Source organism: Rhinolophus hipposideros (genome assembly GCF_964194185.1).
Source record: "Rhinolophus hipposideros genome assembly, chromosome: 13".
Classification (NCBI taxonomy): Eukaryota; Metazoa; Chordata; class Mammalia; order Chiroptera; family Rhinolophidae; genus Rhinolophus; species Rhinolophus hipposideros.
In genome coordinates, this window is record NC_138059.1 from 3,347,695 (window position 1) to 3,368,671 (window position 20,977).

Genomic DNA, 20,977 nt, shown 5'->3' on the forward strand with positions numbered 1-20,977 from the left:
ATTGTAAAGTCTCTTGAATTAAAGCCACTCTATTCTGATTAGTTTATCGAGATAAAAAGGTACTTATGTAAATACAAATATTGTATATTCCTACAATCCTTAGACAATAAGGGAGTTGAACTAATGTTTTTGTGTCCTAGATGTGAAGAAAAGTCTTACTGATGCTAACTCAGAAATGTTTCAAGAATACAAAGGAAGAGGCAGCTTATCAAAAATTGCAATCTGCATTTTGAGTTCAGTTGGAATCTCCAAATATTTATGCAGGTAAGGGCGTCATATCCATATGATTTTGCTACAGTCTAGAACTCATTGGTGATCTGCAGGAATGTCAGCAGTTTTTAAAGGAAATTGACTAGTATCGTAACCACGATATTTGTTGTTTTATCACATTCTAATATCGGCAGAAGTTTCCACTTTCAAAATCAATCTCAAATGGAAGTGCCTCATTTGAGATGCAGGTCCCAGTAGACAGCTAACAACTTCTTGAGGAAAGGACCACTTAAATTTTAATAGGGATTGATTGAGGCTTTTCACTAACCTGTATCTTTTATTTATCAGGTAGCAGAGGCAACACCCAGTGTGTGAGAAATTAATGTGAACTGTCCTTTAGTGTGGGAGCTGTGTAATTGCTAGTGACAAAGCCTTGAACCAGACTAGCTTAAGCAAAAAGCAGCCTTTACTGGGTGATGGAATGGGTACGTCCAGGGGTGGCTCTGGCTTCAGACATAGTGCAAGGGGTTGAGCGATGTCACTACGTCTCCCTTCAGTCTCAGGTGTGATTTCTCTGGGTGGCTGCAGAATGCTCCCTGAAGCTTCAGGCTGGTGCCTTCCTGGGGGTTCGAGAACTCAAGCAGATGTCCTGCACTGAATGGGGTTATTGAGGGTGGAGAGTGTGGCTTTAGGAGTCATCTGGGCAGGTTACAATTTTTCAAGCCCATGTCTAGCACGCCTTATTCCTTCTTCAAGACACAGCTGAATGCCCTCTCCTGCTAAGAACTTGCTCCTTCCTCTGGGCCCCTCAAACCTTGTATCACCCGCTCACTCTGATTCTGAGACCATCAGTTGTTCCCCATGAATAGAAAATATGGATGGGGTCAGAGGCGGGGAGCAACTAGCTTTTGGTAAGTATTTTATACTTACTTCATTTAAATGAATCCTTCAACCATTTTGCAGGGAGGCACTAGTCTACCCATTTTCCAGATGAAGAAACTGAGGGCCCATGAAAGATCAGACAACTTGTAAACGCAAAGCCGGCATACGGAGCCCAGTACATGAGGCTGCCTCCTGGGGCCGTAGCGTTTTCATCTTTATAACTGCAGGTCACAGTGCCCTGTACACCCTAGGAAGTCAGTCCGTATATACTGAATGGGAGGAAGGGAAGACAATACCAGGGAGAAAAGGCTGCTGGCTTTCCCTTCCCAGAGTCTTCTCGTGTCTGCGCCCTTTGCTGAATACAGTTCAAGCAATGACATGGAGTTGGTGTCCCTTCCTTGAACCCTGCTGTCCACTCCTGCCCTGCCCTCGGTATTCCTGCTGGGTCCATGGCCGCCGCTCAGGTTCAGGGCCAAGCCAGTACTGATTGTGCAGACTGGGTGTTAGTAGCTCTGTTTTGGGGTCTGTGCAGCTCCCCTGCAGCCAAGCCTGCTGGGGGTGGTGGGGGCCGTGGTTCCACAGTGCTTGGAGCCCCTTCTGTAGGGAAATCACTGGGACACTAGGGTTTGTGTCCCTCTGTGTAGGGTCACCTGATGAGGCCACCCAGTTCAATTTGAATTTCAGACACGTGTTTGTCTCGGTGTTTCCCGTGCTTTTATGACTCTTGGAGGCATACTTATACTAAAACATGACTTTTTGTTTACCTGAAATTCAAACAGCGTCCTTGTCTGTTTGCTGCACCTGGCAGCCTCACTGTGGCCAGAAGGCAGGTCCTGGTTTGTCAGAGTCCCTTTCACTCCTCCTTGGCTTTAACTGCCATGCCCCCATGCAGCCCATGGCGGCGCCCGGTCATTTCTCCTGAGTTAATAAGCCCGGCCCCTTTGCCCTCCTGCCCTCACTCCGGGTGTGAGTGAAACAGCCGGCTAAGGGGCCTCCTGCTGCGGGGTCTGCTGTGCTTTGTCTCCTACGCGGTCCTAAGGGTATGTGTGGGCTCAGAGCGTCTCACTCCTGGGCTCAGCGCCCCCTGCCAGAAAAGAGGTGTTCCTGGAAGCGCTCTGTGGTGCGCTGGCCTTGCCATCCACCTTTCCGGCACACACAGGTACAGCCGCCCGCCTGACACTGCAGGGACCTGCCCCTCACTGGCCGCCTCCATAGGGGCCACTTCGCTCCCGTCCCGCTGCTCCCAGCCGGAAGCCTGCTGTCCTCAGGGTCGCCCTGGAGCACCTCCTGCCATGCCCCCCACCCCCCAGGTTGTTCCTACATGGGACCTTTGAACATTTCTTTTCGGCACCTCACCTCAGAGGCTGCGTGCTATGAAGCAATAAGGGATCCAGGTGAGTCCGTTCTTGGTTCTCGAACGTCTGTGGAGGGGCGGTGAGCCCACCTAGTTGGTTTCTCATGTAAGATGGAGCTGATGATCCCGTCAGTACTGGGCTGAGACGTAGATGAGAACACGTGTTTACAGTGCTTCTCACGTTGAGTCTTAAAACCTGTTTTTGTTTTTTGTAATTTTCTCATCCCTGTAAACAGCCTCTTCCCCTATTGATTTTAATGCTGATTGTATTATAATAACTGTGCATGAATCTCATGAATATTGACCTTCGTAGTGGGGCTGGGGAGTATCTCCCCGGAGATTGTAAACTCTGCAACAATCTCTCTTTGCATACAGCAGGTGCTTAATAAGTGATGGAGGATTTGAATTTGAAATTTCCGTAACACCCTCAGCTGCGTAGCAGGTCTGTTGTTTTCCAAAAGAAGTTCTGGAATAATCGGTCACTGGTTTTAAATCTGTTCCACACACTCCACGGGGGATGCCATGATGTGTCAATTAAATGGTTGGTTATGCAACGCATATATAATGTTCATATTCATAAAGCAATCATCTATTATTAAGATTTCTTCTCCATTGAAATGAAAAGCATCCTTTATGTGGGAAGTTAGTAAATTACTTTTACATCGGAAGAGATGGTGTGCATTTTCTGTTAGACATCAAACTCTTCATTAGAGTCTTTATGGCTTCCAAAGACACGTTTATGTGAAAGCTGTTGCTTGTGGGATGGTTTGGGTTTCTGCCAAATGAAGCGGGCAAGTGGGATCCCTGCTTGGAGAAGGGAAATCACAGGTCACGCGAGCGGGGAGTGGACACTTGCTCAAGTGGTTCCACATCTGTTGGTTCTTTTGTTGCTTAAAAGACCCTGAAAGACAGATAATGCGCAGATGCTGTAACTGAGGACAGGGGTTGAGCAATTGCCTGGAGGCCACAAAGCCAGTGAGTGGCACAGCAGTGAGGTCCTGGGGAGAGAGGTGGGAATGGGCGTCCTGGTCAGGGCTCAGCCTCCCGGTGTCCTGGGCGCATGGTCTCCCCAAGATGCAGCTCTTTCCTCAGGATAAATGAGAAGGTTGCACAGGACCAGTGAAGCAGGGGTCCGAGACTTGTACAGGGCTTGACACAGGTCCGTTCTCACTGTCACACCACCCCTGCTTCCGAGACCCTCATCATTGAGCCACTGTCTTCTGAACGCCAGCACAGAGTCTGACTCAGAAGTCACCTGGCATTGCCCAGCATGGCGCATTGGTTCTAATCCTGCTGCTGCTCTGGGCTGCTGTTCCCCAACCTGCTGCAATGCAGCAGTCACTGCTCCCTACTTGTTCTGAGACATGCTCGCAGGTCTCAGTGTAAAGCAGAGCTGGCTGTGAAGAAAGTGCTGCTCCTCAGTCCCAGCACCCCCTCCCTCTGCATTGGCAAGTTTCCAACCCTCCCCCCAGCTTCTGGTGGAACCCAAGTGTCTTAGGGAGGAAGCCAACATAGGGGAGGTAAATTGTTTGCCCTAGAGTGGGTGGATGGACAGATGGGTGGATGGGTGGATGGATGGAAGGATGGAAGGAAGGATGGATGGATGGACGGATGGACGGGTGGATGGATGGAGGGATGGAAGGAAGGATGGATGGATGGATGGATGGACGGATGGGTAGATGGGTGGATGGATGGAAGGATGGAAGGAAGGATGGATGGATGGATGGACGGATGGACGGGTGGATGGAAGGATGGAAGGAAGGATGGATGGATGGATGGATGGACGGATGGACGGGTGGATGGATGGAAGGATGGAAGGAAGGATGGATGGATGGACGGAAGGATGGATGGAACGATGTGGGGTTCGGTGCCCACATGCCCATCCCTAGTTCACATTTTTCTCTATTCTGACGACTGGCCACAGTCTGTGCTCATGGCTGGAGCCACAGCAGCTCTGTGCAGGTGAAGCCACTGGGTTCTCTTCCCCAGAAGTGTCCTGTGGGCACAGCAGGCTGCTAGAACCGTGTGACTTCCTCTCTACAGAGGAGGTCTGCAAAGCGCCAAGGATGAGGGACTTCTGCAGTGGACATTACACATTTTCAATCTTGGAATTTCATCACACTCTAGAGATAACAGTATTTTCTGAGCATCTTCTCTGTGTCAGAATCTGGTAGGTACCCATTGTGGGTTGAATTATGCCCTCTCCTCCAAAATTCTTATGTTGAAATCCCAACTCCCAGTGCCTCAGAATGGAACTGTATTGGGAGGTAAGGTCTCGAAAGAGATGATCAGGTGACAATGAGATCACAGGGGTGGGCCCTAGTCCAGCCTGAGTGGTCTCCATAGGTCAGGAGATAGAAGGACACAGTCACGGAAAGAGGGGAGAGCACATGAGGACATCGGGAGAAGGTGGCCGCCTACAAGTCAAGGAGTGAGGCCTCTGAAGAAGCCAACTCTGCCGACACCTGCATTGAGAACTTCCGGCCTCCGGAACTGAGAGGAAATAAATTTTTGCTGGTTACACTACCAAAGCTGAGGTACTTTGTTACGTCAACCCTAGCAGACGAAAACAGTGCTTTACTCATATAGCCACAATTTATCCTCACAGGAGAGAGGGGATGCCAGGTGAACACACACAAAAAAGGAAACCAAACAAACCAACAAACCAGAATCGTGACTGTGACTTCAGTGGAGGAAGCTGGAAGTTCTCTTGATGTCTCTGGCCCTCACTTTTCACATGTGTTTAAATAACAACAAAGATACCAATCATTGTTATTGTGACGATGACAGAATGCTTATGTTTGAGGAACATTAGTCACAACAACCCTGTACAGTAGGAATATTGCTGCGAATATTGGAGACACTGAGGCACAGAGAGGTCCAGGTCCTACTCACGAGCATGCAGCTGGAAAGCAGGCAACTGGAATGGAGCCCAGGCCATTTCACACAGGCTGGGTTAGCAGATCAGTGTCCCCTGACCATGGCCTGCCTTCTGCAGCACCCACTGGTGTCCCTCAGTTGTCCCTTGTAGAGAAGGTGTTTCAGGACACAGGGAGCCCCTGTGAATGCCAAGCTCAGCAATGTCTCCAGGATCCCTGTGCCAAACTGATGAAATTCACCAGGTGCCACCTGACTTTCAAGCCTGGAGCTTGGCTCTTTGTCTCCAGTTCTAGAAGACGTACCATGGTCCTCGTGAAAAGATCACAAGAAAGCAGGACAAAAGAGGGGGGCTTAGTGCCAGCTGCAGCGTTGACTGGTTATAAGGCTGACATCCAGGAGCCCCATTTCTCTGCCAATGCAGATAGCAGGACTTGTCTTGTCCAGGAGACCTGGGTGAGAATAAATCAAGAGGAGATCATGGCTACAAAATCATGCACTGAAGGATTTCTTGTTTCAAAAAGCTCCACACTTGCCAGGGATTTTTGTGCTAGTGAAATCTCTTCATCTCTGTGCTCGAGTTTTGTTGAGTGTCAAATGGGGACACATCTGAGTCACAGGGTAGCGAGGCGGATGAGGAAAGACACAAAATGTGATGCCCCACTCAGTTCTCTTACCAATACTGGGAACTGACGGCATCCAGAACCAAGAACAGGAGACCTGGTGTTTTGCTTTGTTTTTTAGAGGGAGGGTGAATAGGAAAGAGAAAGGGAGACTCTTACAATGTATGTGTGCAAATGTGCAAGACACAACCGCCTTCGAAGACCACACATGCTGCTCTGATGCAGAGTCCACAGAGATTGAAGATCCCCAGCTTTACTCATTGTTAAAGAACCCACCTGAGTTGGATCCAGGAGAAGGCATAGACCTGGGGTTCCCCAAATCCTCGGCAAGTGTTTGGCTCACCCGCCACTACTCACTCAGGCATTTGCTGGCTCAGAGTCTCTCTCTCTACTAGTCCGCTGTTACTCTGGGAGAGTCGATGTCCCGGGGAGGACTCACCCAAATTCCTGCAGGTTAAGTGTAAAGACTCTGGGGTCACAAAGACCTGGATTCAAATGCCATCTGAGAAATGTCCAGGATGAGATGGTGCCTCACCGCTCTGAGCACCCGCTTGCCATCTGTAAATTGGAGATATTGTTATGACCCACCTCATTATCCCCTGGGAGCGGTAAATCACATCATGTATGCAATTCCTTAACCCTCTTCAGGGCAAAGGTAGGGGCAAGGCCTTAACCCTCTGTCAGGGCCGTTGGTTCCTGAAGGCCCTCGCCCCACTCCTCTCACCGTGAAGTCCCTTGATGTCACCAGGATTGACTCTAACCTTAACCCAACCCCAAACCTGGGACACTCTGCCCTGATGAGCAGAAAGCAGACCTGTTCTTTCTGATCACAGCACGTCTTTCAGATTCCTCTTTCCCTCCCACTCTGACTACACTTCCTTTTTTAACTGCACAGATCTCTCCATTGCCCAGTTCTCTCACTCTCTTCCGGTCTATCATGATCCATCTCTTCAACCAACTTTCTGTAATTGCCCTGAATTCAATGACCTCTGAGCTCCTTTCCTTCCAGTCCTGCTATGGCCCCTCTGGAATCCAGACCCCTGCTCAGTGACCTGTCCCATGAAGCCAACACCTATTCTCCTTGTCCTCCATCAATCATCCTATTTTCCTAGGCCTATTTCCAGCTCTTCCTCTCTAGGCTGGCTAGCCTACCTCGGACTTCCCAGAGCAAATAAAGCTCAGCAGGCAAGAGCGCCTTCTGCTTTCAGCCCTCTATCACTTTTAAATGTCCCCAGTCTTCCCTTATTTCTCATCCTGTCTCTGAGGAACAGAGCCAGCTCCATGGGTCTGTCTAACCCCCCACTAGGCATTGCATTCACCTCCTCTTGCCCTTCGGCAACCCCCCCTCTACTCCCTTCTCTTTCTCTCCTTTATCTTCAGTCTCACCCTTTAAGGTGCTTTCAGTTTATAAACAGGCTCCATCTTGAAAAAAACATTCCTCCTCCATCCCTGGGGTTTCGCCCAATAACTCTGCCATTTAGCAACTGAATCAATAATTAAATTCTTCCCATAAACACCTCCCACAGAGAAGATGTTAGCCCCCTAATGATTTTACAGTTAAATACTAAAACAAAAACAAAAACAAAACAAAACACACACACACACACACACACACAAAAAAAAAAAAACAAAACAAAACCAGATATTGTTAATATTATACAAAATATTTCAAAGAAATGAAAAATGGGAGATGGCACAACTTACTTTCAGAGAGTGGAATAACCTTGATTCTATGACCAAAATAGGCTGGTAAAGGAAATTTATATTCAGATCTCGTTAATGAACATAATGAAATAATTCTGAATAAAACATTGGCATTCTGAAGAGAACAGCATATAAAAAGGTGGTACATTGTGACCAACTGGAGTTTATTCCAGGAATGCAAATTTACATCTACATTATGGAATGCACTAATGTAACTTATTCTATGAACAGAAGCGAAGAGAAAAGTCTCTCCCTTATCCTAATAGACATAGAAAAAAAATTGATAAAATTTCAGTAACCATTTATTATTCAAAACCTTGACTAATATACGTGTAAAAGAAAACTCCCTTATATTGGTAATTAATAAATATCCACAGATAAAATAATGGTATGGTGTATACAATATTGAATTGTTTAAAAGCATTCTCTTCAAAATAAAAATTAAGTCAAGACTGCTAAGTATCATTTCCTCTATCCAATGTTCTGCAGGAGGGCTCAACCAGAAAACTATGACATGAAAGGGAAATCATTTTTATAAAATATGAAATGGAAGAATTGCAACTACCATTATTCACAGATAACTCAACATTTGGTTTGTACGTAAGAAACAAAAAGACTCAATCAACAAAACATTTGAATTAGTAATAGATTATAGGGATTTGGCCAATGAAAACCAATGCTAAGATCAGTTGCATTTCTAACTATTTTCAACGGTTAGAAAATGTGTTTTACAAAGGGATACATTCAAACTAGTAAGAGAGATATAAATGGTACCTAGGTCTAAATCTAACATACTATTTGCAAGTAGTTTTAGCTTAAATAAAAAAATTATAAAATTTTATTGCATTAGAAGACCGAAATAAATGTACAGCCATTTCCCTAAATAGGTCAATTACTTCCAAGCTGTTCTATGAATTCAGTGCAAGTCCAATTAAAAACTCTTAAGTGCTGTTGTCATGGAACTTAACAAAGCCTACTCTAAAGTTGAAATAATGAAAGGAATCTTCGTCCCATTCTTTTCAGACACCTAGAATCTTGTGTTGTCAAGAACAGCTGCCAAACTGAAGAAGAACGATGTGTGTGGCATTAGCCTACGAGATGGCAAAGTTTATTGTCAAACTACAGAATTATAAGCAGCAGCATATTGTTGATAAGAGGGAAAAACTATATCAATGGAGCAAGTAGGGAGCCAGGAGCCAGTACCCTGCGTGGATGTCACTTGACGGACAGCAGAGTGGGCATGGCAGATTTCCGGGACAATGGTTGGGACAATGAATACGGTCAGGGAATTGGGTGGAAGACTCAAAGGTAAAAAGCGAAGACTTACAGTTTAAGCAATAACAATGTAAGAGAGGATCTCAGTGGCCTCAAGATAGAGAAGTGTCCTAAAGCACATGGAAAAAAGAGCAACGATAAAGACAAAATATGTAAACTTGACATCAGTACAAAAAAGATCTCATCAGGAGACACCATAGAAATGTGGACAGACAAAACTGAAGAGATGCTGCAACTATATAAAGGATTTGTATAAACCGATAAGGAAAAGGTAAATGAGCCAATAATAACAATCTGCGAAATTGCAAGCATTTCGGAGACCAGGAAACACGAATGACCAGTAAACACAGAGATCTGAATATGATCAGTAATCAGAAAAGTGCAAACTCAGTCCAGTTCTGAATGAGAACCCATTTGTAACCCATCAGGTTGGCAAAATCGGAGTCTGAACTTACCAGCTGTTAGAACTTGGGAACTTGTGTCTTCTGCCGATACCGTATGAATGTAAGATGATGCAATCATTTTGAAAAATAATAGGCTTCTACCCAGTAAATTGGACCGTGTACGTACCCTGTAACTCAGCAACCGTCCTCCTGAATAGAGAAAAACTGGCACAGGTGTACCAGGAGGTGCATACATGGCTAGTTATAATTATTCATGAGTTCATGAATATTCATAATGTCCTTCTTGGCAGTCATGTACAAACACACACACAGAGGAAACGGCCCTCATATCCCTCAATAGAATTCCTTAAACGAGTTCTACTTTATCCTTAAGTGATGGTATACAGCAGTGAAAATGAATGAATTTATAGCATCAACATGACTGACTCTCAAAAATATGAGAATAAAACACAGGTCTCAGAAGAATACATATAATTTAATTCCTATTACTAAAATAACGAACGCATTTTAAGAGATACACATATGTGGTAAGACACAAAGAAAGTGTGGGACTTCATAACACAGAATTCAGAGTAATGCCAACCCGTGGGGGCAAGCAAGGGAGTCAGGACCAGGAAAAGACACACTGGATACCTCAGAGGGGTGGGTACCATTCTTTTCCTTAAACTGGGTTGGGTGTGCCCAGTTTAGTTTTGTGTGATTACTATTATTTTTATGAATACGTATGCTTACTCTGTAGAAAGTACATTCAATGAAGGCAGAAAGCACTGATACCAAATAAAAAATGTATCTGAGCTGAGTTTTGCATTGAACTTGCACTTTTTCATGCAAGACACAAAGGTATGGAAGGAATGGAGTGCAGGTCTGGTGACTCAGAAGGTGTCAAAATTAGAAGGGACCTTTGTGCTCTTCTTGTAAGACCTGTCCGTTGTAGAGAAGAGGAAACTGAGGCTCAAAGGGTCAGGGAGATGTTCCCAAAGTCAGTGAGCTCACTCCTGGCAGATGCAGACCTCCAAGCAAGGCTCGTGGTTCCCTGACTTTATTATTCTCAGGAGGCTACCACCTGGTCACTGAGCCTTTTCCATCCCTCCAGGGACCCTGAGGATGAAGATGAGCTGTCTGGTACTTGTGTCCGAGGAGACAATGCAAGACTGCAGGAATCTGGGAGGGGTGGTCCCTGATCGGTGCCAGACCATGCTGTGCCCCTGCATACTCTGGGGACATTTAATTCCCCAGACCACCCCACAAGGGGCAGTGTTCCTATCTTATTATGCAGAGGAGGAAACGAGGCTCAGAGAAAAGGGGCATGGAACATGCTCAAGATAAATTCTTCCTATTTATAATTCACCAAGGGAAGGCCTTGGCATGGAGCCTGGAATTTCTGCAGACAGGAATGATATTGAAGTCCCAAACACTTCGATTAGGAGAAGTGAGAATACCCTGGCCCACTCCCAAGACAGCGTCCTTTATAAAAGGAAGAATCTGTCCCCAAAGTGGTGCTACTGTAGTCATTTCATTTAATGATTCACCAACTTAAAATGATGGAGATAAATTATATATATATATATGTATGTATATATAAAATCTATCTCCTTTTTTGAGTTGAAAAATGGTATCATTATTTTACAACTTAGTAAAGGGCGTTTATTTGTTAATGTCATCATACTGTCAACTCAGTAGGCCCCTCCTTTTTTCCCCCAAAGTTGCTGACATTCTCAAAGACACAAATGATTTATTTGTTACCAACTCACTTCTTTTTTTTTTCAGTAGCGAATCTAGCTTTTCCCAGCACTAAAGTAAGAACATCATCAAGTGTGAGAAGTAAACATAAATCCTCCGCCTGGAATTCCATCAGTCATTCCTCAAACAGGCCTTTCGTGATACTTCTTAGGTCATTGAGAGGATGTGATCACTGGGTGATCCTTGAGCTAGACCCCGGCAAAGGGAGGTCCCCACCTCCCCACCCCCTCACCCCTGTCCTTGGAATGTATGCCCTGCCGTCCGTCTCCACAGTGGGATCAGTTTCCCAGAATGCAGCCTTTAGAGACTGATGTGGTGAGGAGACCATCTGGACGGCGTACGTGGCTGAACCCTGTTTTGGCCTCTGTATTAACTTTAAGATTTTGGCGGGCAAGTTCAGAGATCTACTCGTCTTGTGACCGCCCATGACAAGCTTTGCACGCAAGTGCCCTTGCTTATATAACCTGCCACCACCACCCTCACCGTCTGGATCTGGAGTGGCCTGCAGCTCTCTTCCGTCTGTCCCTGCCCCCCATATCTGGGGCCAGTTTCAGATTTCACCCAGGAAGCTCCCGAGTCTGCGAACCAACAGAGTAGAAGCCATGTGTGCAGACCCCGGGACCACTGCTTCAGGTTGAAGCCTGGCTCTGCCCCTTTCTAGCTTGAGAAGTCCTGTCCTATTAGCTTGCTATGCCTCAGTTTCCTCATCTGGGAAAAAAAATCAGACAATAACAGCTCCTGTCTCTGGGTGCGACCATCTAAACGGTCAGTATGGTCCTGAGGGTGATTATCTAGTGGCTGGGAAATCTGTGTCTCCACTTACATTAGTCATAATCTGCTTCCCGAGGCTATGTCAACATAAACTCTGAAATCCAGTGACATCAATAAGAACCTATTTTGTTTTATTTTATTGCCGCCATCACAGGTTGCTGTGGGTCACGGTTAGAAGTTTCAGAGCCAACTTGGATAGAAACGACAACTGATAAGCATGGCACCGCAAGCACCTTTTCTATTTCTCCAATTCATTCCAATATTTAAAAAATAATAATAGCTCACACATACATAGCCCTTCTCTACATGAGGCAGGGTTCTAAGTTTTAATCCATTTAATCTTCACCACAAACCCATGAGGTGTTTTATTATCATCCCCAGTTTACAGAAGGGGAATTTGAGATACAATCAGGTCAAGTTGTATCTTAAAGGGCACATAGTAAGAGAGTAGCAAAGCCAGATTTCAAGGCCAGGCATGCTGCCCCGTCTGTGTTCTTCCATCAGCAGGAAGTGAAGTCTCTCTCAGGGGGAACCTCACGCCTCCCAGTTGTCCTGAAACAATGGGGGCTTACCCAGTCCCAAGGGGACACCCATCTCCTGGAGCAGGCAGAGGCACATAAGCATTTCATGACAGTTGCTTCTTGTTGCCACAGGATGTCACCATTGAAAACCTGCCTGCTACAAAGATGCACGGAAATGCTGGCCCACTTTGCTGATTCTGTGTCCGACATGAACAGACTTTGTCCCTGTGGCCCAGAGAGGGAGGGCACCCTCGTTCCCCCAGAACTAAACTGGGCCAGGGACAAACCCTGCTGAGCTGGACCGCCCAGTGCTCAGCTCCTTTAGATGGGGTGTCACCTTCCAGCTATACCAGAACCCTGGCTCAGTCAGGCTCTGCACCTGTGTCAGATCCAGTGTCCCCCTGTCCTTGCTGCTCCCTTCAAAACATAAAGGTAAGATCCCACCTGTTTCTCTAAACACCGTGGCTCACTGCCTCTCTTGTGGGGCCCCTGTGATAGCCGACTGGCCAAAGCTGTTTGTGTGTGGAATTGGCAGAAGCTGGCATTTAATTAGGTGATTGGGAGCAGAGAGTGGTAGAGAGGATGAGGCAGAGGGACCCAAAGCCTCAGATGATATTTAGGTTTCTGACTCGTGTGATTCTATGGATGGTGGGGCATTTTCTGTGAAGGGAGGTAACAGTGGAAGGTTATTTCTGCTTTTCAATAGGTTCCGCCCACCCTGGGAAGTGGCAGGGGCCTTGCCTTCCAGACCTCCTGCAGCCCCCAGCTTTTCAGAGCCTCACCTTGTGGGGCTGAGAATGTACCAGTTTGGAGCTGGGCATTGCATGGAGCCAGCCCACCAGGAGGGGAGAGGGAATCTGGGTCCAGAGGGCATTGCCCCAGCTGGATGATTGATGGGTGTCACGGTGGCCATCATGGACTGGTGATTGCCAAGGTGGGGAAGACCCCTGGGTCCTGACACACAAATCATGTCCTCTCCTGGAAGGAATATCCTCCCTCACCCTCCACCTGCCCCCTTTCTTGTTCTTATCCCTTCTTTCAGGTGTTTTTCCCTGACTACTTCCCCCACCCCACCCCCAATGAGTTCAGCTGCTGGTCACACCAATTGCCAATTTGCTTGATTGTAATCTGCGTACTTATTGGGCTGTGAGTTGGTACAGCCCCGTCCCCTGCATGGAGCACTGGTCCCCAACCCCCCTCCCCACTGAGGCTGTTTGCTCATGGGAACAGGAGTGCCAGGAGACCTCGTGACGGTGAGGGGAGAACTGGGGAAGGCTCCCTGTGCCTGGTGAAGGATGCTCGCTAGATGGGGGTCCTGCTAACCCTCCTCCATCTGCTCTTCGCTATGGACCGAAGCTTACACGTCTCTGAACCCCCAAAGTCCAGCACGAAGTAGGTGACCAGCAAAAGACGGGTTCGTTGGTCGACGGGGCACTGCTGACTGTATTGGAGGCATAGATAGTTTAGGGCTTGAACTCTTTCTCAGACACCTACGGGGTTGCCTCTGGGCCCCTCTTAAAAGTTTCCCGTCCCTCCCCCACGGGGGGGGAGGGTGACCTCGCCTCCCCCGGGCGTCCGGAAAGGACCCTTTGCTTTCCCCCGCATCCCCATCTCCAACTCCGGAGGGCACGTCCGGCCCCCGAGGCAGCGTGTGAGCATGCTCACGGCCCGGGGGGGAGGGGGGGGTGGTGAGGGGGGGTGGGGGGGGGGCTGGCCGGGGGGGGGGGTTGGCCGGGCCCCTGGGCGTCGGGCCGGGCCGCTGGCGCCCCCGACAGGCCGGGCGGGCGAGCGCGCGGGGTTTGGCCTCCGGGCAGCCCGCCCCCCCGCCCCCCCCCCCGCCCCCCAGGCCTCCGTCGTGACTGGCCGCGCCAGGCCCAGCTGGGAGGCGGGAGCTGCCGGCCCGCGGGGCTCGGGCAGCGGCCGGGGGCTCTGCAGGCCGCGAGGGCGCGCTGTGCGCTGCGCGGGGTCCCGGCGGGGCTGGGGGGGGGGGCAGCGCGGCCGCGAGCTGAGCGGAGCCCGCAGGCAGGCGCGCGCAGCCGGCCGGTCGTGTCCCTTGTGCGAACGCCCGTCGCCCTATTTACCACCCTGCCTCTCGGCCGGGTTGGCGGGGGCTGCCCGGGGGCCGCGGCCGGGCAGCTGTTGCGCTGAGAGGGGGCAGCGGCGGAGTTCCATAACCATAGCAACCGCATCAGCACCGCGGCGGCGGCGGCGGCGAAGGCAGCATCCTCGCATCCTCTCGCTCCTCCTCCAGGCAGCCTCGCCGCCCCCCGGGACCGGAGTGAGACCCAGCTCTCAGGGGCCCGGGCTCCGCGGTCCGCCCGCCGCCGCTGCAAGTGTCGGCGGCTGGAGAAGGTGACCAGACGAGCAAGAGGGACCCGGGAGCAGTGGCCTGAGGAGTGACAGAGGGGAGCCCTGCAGTGGGAGACAGGTAGGTGAGAGCGCTCCGGGGTCGGCAGCTGCCAAACTCTCTCCTCTGTGGCAGTGACGTTTCTGGAAGCCTGGTTGCTAGTTGGATGGCTTTCTATTACTTAACAGGGATTCCGCCGCGAAATGTGGTTAATCTCCTCCTGTGTCCCCCAACCTCTCTATTCTTTAGTCTCCCGGCACACCTGGGCAGGTCTTGAGAGGGCAAGAGGGGAAATCCGATGTGACAGGTGGGGAGACGCTGGGTGAATGAGGTGGTCCCCGCAGAATCGCCCCCCGTGGAGGCTGAGGGAGCACAACCAGACCAAGCCGGTCCTCTGAGCCCCTGAACCACGGCCAGGTTCCCGAAAAGACCATGTCGGGGTGAAGGGGACAGTAGGAGCAATTCTGGGTGAACCAGGCTGATCCAGAGACCTATTCTTGCTGTGGCTTGGCTGGGGACAGTGGAGGTGTGTGTGTGTGTGCTGCAGTTCAGATATGACATGGAAAGGGACCAGAGCGCACACCAGCCTTTGATCTGTAAGGTCAGCTTCAAACCCAGCAGATGGAAGGGCTACATAGACAAGGGAAGGAGTAACTCTTGCCGTTGTGGGACCCAGGGCAATGCCGGGAGCTTTTCCTAATTGTATTTGACTATTGGGGGTGGGGTGGGAATAGAAATAACAGTATACACTAGCAATCCGATGCCCCCTGCCTTTCTCCTCACCTCATTTCTAGCTCTCTCCACCCCCACTATTGCCAGCACAACAAGACTGCAGGGAGTATAATAACACCCTTCGTCCCCTTGGCCACCCCCAGGGCTCCAGCCATTGGCAAACTACCCCACTTTCAGACAGCCAGAGAATTCCGCTTCAGTTCTCTGTTTGAACTAGGGAGGCATTGCTCTCCATCAGGTTTTGATGTGCTTGACATTAGAGATGTGTCAGCGCCAGGAGGTACCTGGGCTGTCCACACAGAATGATGAATGGTTAACCTCGCCTGCAGGCCAGAGAAAGGGGCAGAGGTTTGGGCATCATTCCAGACCCAGCTCAGCAGGTGCCCGGGCCCCAGAAGAACATAGAGAAGGGAGATAAAGTTAGGTGAAGGATTTGGGTCTAAAGGCTCTTGCATACAGGGAAGTGGGTCTCTGGGTAATTTCCAGGATGGGCAGCCATTGACTTTTCTAGGGCTTTCTCTTTATACCCTGGCCTCAAGGGACAACAATAAGTCCAGTTAAAAGGTTGTGTTCTTTAATTGGGCTTTTAATTTATGCTGTAGTTACGTTGCCTGAGGGAATGTGATTTGACCAGCATTTCATCTGAGATTCGTGGCAAAATGAGGATGATGTTGTTGTATTCCAGCAGATGGTAAGGTGTAGAGAAAGGATAGGACTTGGGAGTCAGCAAACATGGATTTGAGTTCTGATCTCCTTGTATACTTGCTGTGTGACCTTGACTGGTGTTACCTCACCAAGACTCCTTTCATCTGTGGAATGGGGATGTTAGCAGTTCTTGCAGCCTACCAGATTCCGGTGACAATTGAGTGGGATGATGGAGAGGTTGGGTAGGGAAGGGCTTGTCAAAACCTAACATGCTGTGCTAATAAAAGGAATTATCGTTCGTTTCTAAAGAAGCTCCTTTCCTCAGATCAGCAAATCCTTAAACAGACATCAGCTATGAAACGGGAGTAAAAATATTGGTCCGTGACTCACAGTTGAAACACTGTAATCTAGACCAAGATACACTCAGGGAAATCTAAAGAGGTCTTTAAAGAGGAAAACACAGCATGTCACCGTCCTCTCTTACAAATAGTGAAGGTCAAGGGCTTTGCCATCAGAGGCAGCACTCATCTAGTTTGGGAACATTGAGGTCTGCTCACCATGGGGTTGGGCTAAGCATTTAATAGTGTAAACGGGGTTTGCACATAGTGGGGACTTATATGTTGGGTACACTGTGAGCTCCTTGTAGGCAAGATTCAACTTCATCCAACGCTGCTCCGTAATGCCAGGGGTTTGCTTAATGTTTGCCCGGTTTGACTGAATGCTTGCAGCTTGATGTCATTGCCAGGGGGGCCCACAGTTTCTGGGCTTCCACTATGCCCTGCTCTTTTGTACCCCTGCTTGTGCTCCCGTGGATCTCTGCCGAGAGTCCACATAAAGAGTGACGTAAAGTCACTTCCCACTTTCCTTTATGACCCAACTCAAATGCCCCTTCCTCTGGGAAGCCTTCCTGGGCCCCCCATTCTCTGCTTCCGTAGCACTTTGGACCTGTTCTGTGACAGCCTGTGCTGTGTCATGTGGACGTTGCTTGCACATGTGCCTGTCCCCTCTTTAGAGTTCATGTTTTATGAGGGCAGGCACCTAGGCCTGTCCCACCATGGCTGTGGCCCCAGCACCTGGTACAGCGACTGCCACATGAGTGGTGGTTGAATGAGTGAAAGAGCCTTACCCACACCGGGCCCGGCTTGCCCAAGGGCTGACCTGGCTGCCTGCCTGTGTCTCAGACTGTGTGCACAGCCGGAAGGTGCTCCCTGCGCTCTCAGGTGTTGTTAGGACCAATCCACTGATGCAGAGTGGAGAACTGAAATACATACTTTGCCTTAAAAGTCTCTCTCTCTCTCTTTAATTTTTCAAGTTGGGTACTTTAGAATAACTAATCTGTGTTGAATGGCCTTCATGTAACATTTGCTGAAAACATCTGATGGAATATTTTAAACTTAAAATGTACTTTTCTTCCTTTAATTCCTTTGCTTGATTTCAGCTTCCAGTATAGTGGGAAAGCAGGTAGATTGGGTTAAGCAAACCTAGATCTGAATCCTGGTTTTAAGGGGACCCAGACCCAGGACACTTGACTTCCTTTATCACTGTTGGAAATATTATGACAGAAGTGCTTGTTTACTGTTTTTTATATTTTTTTGGTTGTCTCGTCTGCAAGATGGTAAGTCCCATGATACAGGGGCTGTGCCACATTTATAGCCCCAAACGCTTTGCGGAATTCCTGGTACTCAGTAAGCATGCAGACAAAGTTTCTCCAAGCACATAGAAGCGTTAATACCAGAAGTCTTCAATAATGGAATAACACTGTTTCAAATGAACAAAATGACCTCAGCCCGGGGTAAGTCCCTCTGCAGCTGCTGGTCGAAGGGTGGGCTTCCTGTTCAGGGGCACGCTGCTCCCTTGCTGTCCATCTTGTCCCCTAAGCCAACCCTGACAAATGTCTTCCAATGAAATGAGGGACACTTCCCTCCCAGCATTCGGACGAGGACACCCTGAGGTCCGCAGTAGACAATGTCCACCCACCATGCTCTGGTGAATGCACAACTGGGGGGGTGCCACTTTACTGGGAAACAGCCCTGCCTGAGACTAATAATTATGAGGTAGAAGTACAGTCCCCACTGTCTCCATCCCCATTCCCCACCCTTTCTGGCTGGCCTGGGGCGGGGCAAGGGCAACTGCGGAGGCACTCCCTGAGATCAGCAGGGAGAAACAGCAGAGGCAGCTTCTGGCTTTCAGCAGCTGAAAAATCTCCTGCCTGCCTCCTCCCCCCCACACACGGACGACGTGTCCTAAGGCTCAGGAGTACTAGACACAGGGCTGGTGGTGCCACTCTCAGCGTGCATATGTGCAGGCAAGGGCAGAAACTGCACTGACTCTCTAAAAACTGTCATCCAGACCCCTCAGCCCCTCACATTTAAATCTACAGTCCCAATTTCACTCTGGGCACCAGGTGACCGGCGCTGCCTGTGAAATAGGCAGGGGACTATTTGGCACCACAGAGGACAACCTGGAGATTACTTGGTGGGCTTAAGCCAAGACTGTTGCTGCTTCTTGTTTTGCTTTGCTTTGTATCTTTTTTGTTTCTCTTTTTTTTCTTTTTCTTTTTGTTTTGTTTTGTTTTGTTGCTGTTTTTGTTGCTTTTTGTTTTGTTGATTTTTTTGTTTCTTTTTGTTTTTTTTGTTTTTCTTGTTTTTTTGTTTGTTTGTTTTGTTTTGTTTTGTTTTGTCTTTATTTCTTTGATATATTTGCCTGTGTTGAGTGGGGCTTGTCGGTAGTTTTTACATGTGAATGTACTTGATTTTTTTTTATTCGTTGTTGTTGTGCTTGGTGATTTGCTTTGTTCTGAAACTGCCCTACCAGGGCCCAGCTTAAGAGGCACAAGATTCAGCATATCCAGAAACCAACTCCAGACCAAACCAGAGTACTACTGGGTTTGTCACACACCCAGAGGGAATTCTCTGCAGACACAAGAGCCCATAGAGGCCAAACCTCATTCAAGTAGTCAACCCTCACCCAGCAGAACACCCTGCGGTGGGCAGAGCCAAGTCTCACAACTAGTCAGCCTAGGAGTTAAACCCACCTACTCACAAGCAAAAAGCAATTAAAGTTCTTCTTGAACAGGACAATATACACAACACAAGAGTCACCTTTGGAGCACATGCAGAGGAGAAGAACGAAGTAGTGCAAGTCAAATATAAAGGACACATACTGCATAAGATAACCCAGCAAGAACTGAGAACTCTAGGGGGTCTACCTAACACATCGAAGCAAACACAGAGAGTCAGTCAGAAGGGGGAGACAAAGAAACATGTCCCAAATAAAAGAACAGAAGAAACCTCTGCAACTGGAACCAAATGAAGCAGAGGTAACCAACCTGTCAGAGACAGAGTTCAGAAAACTGGTGATAAGAATGTTTAAGGAGCTTAGAGAAGACATAAAGAAGGATGTAGAAATCATAACGAACAACCAGTTAGAACTAAAGAACACAATTACCGAAATTAAGAACTCACTTGAAGGAATTACCAGCAGGTTAGATGAAGCAGAGGATCAAATCAGCGACTTAGATGACAAGTTAGCAGAGATCACCCAAACAGAACAACAGAAAGAAAAAAGAATAAAAAACAATGAAGATGGTTTAAGAGACCTCTGGGATAACATCAAGCGCAACAACATTCGCATCATAGGAATACCAGAAGGTGAAGAGAGGAAGCAAGGGATTGAGAATATATTTGAAGTAATAATGTCCGAAAACTTCCCCTAACCTGATGAAGGAAACCAACATACAAGCCCAGGAAGCGCAGAGTGTTCCAACCAGGATAAACCCAAATAGGTCCACACCAAGACACATTATAGTTAAAATGGCAAAGCTTAAAGACAAAGAGAGAATCTTAAAAGCAGCAAGAGAAAGACAGAGGGTTACATACAAGGGAACTCCCATAAGACTATCAAATGACTTTTCTACAGAAACATTGAAGGCCAGGAGGGAGTGGCAGGAGATACTCAAAGTGATGGAAAACAAAGGCCTACAACCCAGATTGCTTTATCCAGCAAGGCTATCATTTAAAGTTGATGGAGAGATAAAAAGCTTCCCAGAAAAGAATAAACTGAAGGAATTTATTAGCACCAAGCCAGCATTGCAAGAAATACTAAAAGGACTTCTGTAAATAGAAGAAAGATGAAAACAATCTAACTACAAATTTAAAAAATGGCAAATACTATGTACCTATCAATAATCACTTTAAATGTAAATGGATTAAATGCTCCAATCAAGAGACACAGGGTGGCTGAGTGGATAAGGAAGCAAGACCCTTGTATATGCTGTATACAAGAGACTCACCTCAGATCAAAAGACATACACAGGCTGAAAGTGAAGGGTTGGAGTAAGGTATTTCATGCAAATGGAAGCAAGAAAAAAGCTGGAGTTGCTATACTTATATCTGACAAAATAGACTTTAAAATGAAGAACATATTAAAAGACAATATAATAATAAAGGGATCGATCTGACAAGAGGACATAACCCTAGTAAACATCTATGCACCCACCATAGGAGCTCCTAAATATATAAAACAGATACTGACTGACATAATGACAGAGATCAACAGTAACACTATCATAGTAGGGGACTTCAACACACCTCTGACAACAAGGGACTGGTCTTCCAGACAGGAAATCAATATGGAAACAACAGCCTTAAATGATACATTGGACCACTTGGATTTAATCGATATTTTCAGAGCATTTCACCCCAGTGCTGCAGAATACACATTCTTCTCAAGCGCACATGGAACATTTTCCAAGATAGATCATATGTTAGGCCACAAAACAAGTCTTGATAAATTTAAGAAAATTGAAATCATACCAATTGTCTTCTCTGACCACAGTGCTATGAAATTAGAAATGAACTACAGGGAAAAAACTGGAAGACACACCAATTCAT

The 20,977-nt window shown here is 47.8% G+C and overlaps 1 protein-coding gene across 2 annotated transcripts in view; it reads left to right on the plus strand.

The window, feature by feature from the left end:
- The first annotated feature begins 14,372 nt into the window (after positions 1-14,372).
- Positions 14,373-20,977, plus strand: part of FAM135B (family with sequence similarity 135 member B) — a 184,939-nt gene continuing 178,334 nt past the window's right edge. For both annotated transcript variants that reach the window (XM_081071184.1, XM_081071185.1), the window contains exon 1: positions 14,373-14,789. The gene's annotated coding sequence lies outside the window, so the exon portion shown is untranslated. The remainder of the gene's footprint in view (positions 14,790-20,977) is intronic.